We start from the raw sequence: 3,038 nt of genomic DNA, 5'->3' as shown, positions 1-3,038 counted from the left end.
GGCTTGGAATATTTCCCCCCATTTATATTGTAGTTGGTTTAGGGACAGGCATGTGATCAAAACTGACCAATAAGAGCCTTTCATAGAATGATCATCGGGACCCCTGGGGAAAAGATCTGTTCTTCCCTCCGTGCTTCGACGCTGGCACCTCATACACCTGAACTTCTCAGAGCCTTTTCCCCACCGCTGAGTCTCACTCAGACTGACTGCTTGAGAATGAAACCGACACAGAGGAAAGCAGAGCCCAGAGGTGGAGCCTTCCGGTCTGAAAAGAACCATTTGTGCACCTTCATTCATCCATGCCTGAAACTATATTCTTGAACTTAAAACATTTTTTTTTGAGCCAGGAAACCCATTACAAAAAGCTAGTTTGTCACTTGCAACCACAAGGTTCCCGGTTGAAATATCTTATTTTTTTTTTAATGGAGATAGAATTCATATGACAAAAATTTCCATTTTAATCATTAAAAATATGCAATTTACTGGGTTTTCGTATATTCCAAATGTTGTACACCCATCACCATTATCTGTTTCCATCATCACCCACCACCATCCTTCACAAGAAGACCCTTCACTGGTTAGCTGTGACCCCCAACCTCTACCCCCCGCCCCCCGTTCCCTGGTAACCACTAGTGAAACATCATCATCAAGACCCAGTTGCAGCAGACATTTCTCTGTGAACCTTCCCCCGACACAGGACAGAATTGCTCCCTCTCTGTGCATGCCCCTTTATTAGCACTTACTGTAATATCTAATTTTGGTTTTTATTTCCGATAATGGAATAAGCTCAACATATATTAAGTCACTACTTGTGTGTCTCTCCTGCTAGACTCCGCGAGGGTAGGAACTATAATCTATTTCTTCTCCCAGCCTGGCCCCGACGAAGTGTTCAGTGAAAAAACAAAATAAAAACACTGAGCAAAAAGTGAATAAGGGCCAAGACGCAAAGATGCCAGTGCCCGCCGGCTGACGGGCTGACCGACATCTTCGGTAAACGCTTGCACACTGGATAGCACTCTGGCCTCGGTTGTGTGCGAAGGGGGTGGGGGGGCGTGCTTCAGCTGAACCCATCACTTCCCACACTCTGACATTTAATTAAACCCAAAACTAAACTTACACTTGGTTGCCGTGTCTGGGTACCCCCTAAAATTTCCCCAAGCCTCACCCGCTGCAGATGCATAAAAGTAGTGCAGTGGGTAGGCGAAGCGAACCGGCGGGCTCGGGCACATTGACTTAACATCTTCGTTGTCCCATCTGTACAATGGGGTTAAAGATAGCAAATACCTCATAGGGTCATCTGAGGATTAAATCAGCACTTAGACCAGCGGTTCTCAACCTGTGGGTCGAGACCCCTTTGGGGGTCGAACGACCCTTTCACAGGGGTCGCCTAAGACCATCGGAAAACACATATATAATTACATATTGTTTTTGTGATGAATCACTATGCTTTCATTACGTCCAATTTGTAACAATGAAAATACATCCTGCATATCAGATATTTACACGACGATTCATAACAGTAGCAACATTACACTTATGAGGTAGCAACAAAAATAATTTTATGGTTGGGGGTCACCACAACATGAGGAAGTGTATGAAAGGGTCGCGGCATTAGGAAGGTTGAGAACCGCTGACTTAGACGGTGCTGGCTCATTTAAGAAGTCTGTCAAACAGGATGCTTTTACTAGGTTAACCAAGAAGTCCACGAGGTCACTAAGCCACTGCGCATGCTAGCTCCTCTGCTTGGAAGTAACTCCTGCCCGTACTCACTGCCTCACGCCATCACATTTCAGCTCAGATGCCACCTCAGCACAGGGTGGGTGCTGAGTTCACGAAAGGACAAATCAGAACTTGCAGTGAAGAACGAACCAGGGGTTTTGTTCGCGTCCCTGGGGCTCTTGCCCCGCCCTGGGCACCAAGACTCTGGCTCCATCCTCCATGTGTCCCTGGGGACAGAGGGTCGAGGACCAGCGGGGTGCGGAGGCCGACACCCCGCAGCTCCTGAGAGCCAGCCGCACACGTCTTTTTTCCACTCTGCGTCCTGTGACATCGCCTTGGCGGCCTGGACTCGGGCCTGGGGGCGTATTCACCCCGCAGAAAGCAGCAGACACCGCATGTCAGGTTTTGCTTTTTGATTGTTGGCTTAGCGGCACACTGCCCGTGTGGCTGCGGGGCCACAGGAATGGCTCTGTGCACGCGGCCCCTTGTGCCGGGACCACTCTCCACTCCCTTCACATCCCCACCCACGGGCCCTCCCGCTAACCACAGCTCCCCGCGGCCCCTGACCTTTGCAGGACAAGGCCTGTGCGTAGCCCTCCCCCTCTTTCCCCGCACCGTGCCCAGCCGGGTGTGAAAGCTGCCGCTGTCAGTAAACGCCTGTTGATGGACTGACGGACGGCTCTCGGTAAATATTTTGAGAGTTTGAGCTTTCCCCGTGTGAAGGCGGGGAAACGGCAGCAGCCTGAGCTTTCAGTAAAGAGGAGCCTCTTTGAGGAAGGGAGTCTTTGCAGAACTCACACAGCTGCCTGGAAGCCGAGTCACTGCAGCCCTTCCTCCCTGAGTGCGCAGCCTCCTGGAAGCCAGGTGTCTCGGGGCCACTGCTCCCTAATGTGCCAGATGGGGGACAGAAGGCGGTGGGGGACGTTAGGGCAGAGGTTCCTGATGGGGCTGCGGCTCTGCCAGGTCTGGAGGAGCGTGCACACACATGAGCACACACACGAACACACACATGAGCACACGTGGGTTGTGCACATGTCTGCAAATGTATGTGGTATTTGTCACTTGGATCATGGTCTGGTCTCCAGGGGATTGACAGGGACTCGGGGATCGTCAGTCTACAGGGAGTGCTGAAAACAAACCGATCTCTCTCCCCGGCACCCCACCCACCCCTGCCAAGACCCAGGTTGTGCCTGGAGCAGAGAGGGAGGGAGGTGTGTACTCACAAGTGGGCTGTCCTCACAGGGGTCCTGGTGCATGGGAGAGTCCAGCTCTGCATCTGACACACACGTAACGCACTCTCTAACAGGGCACGTCTGTCT

The sequence above is a fragment of the Myotis lucifugus genome, unplaced genomic scaffold, assembly GCF_000147115.1.
Source record: "Myotis lucifugus unplaced genomic scaffold, Myoluc2.0 scaffold_700, whole genome shotgun sequence".
Lineage (NCBI taxonomy): Eukaryota > Metazoa > Chordata > Mammalia > Chiroptera > Vespertilionidae > Myotis > Myotis lucifugus.
The sequence above is the reverse complement of the archived record's forward strand: the minus strand, read 5'-3'. Positions refer to the sequence as shown.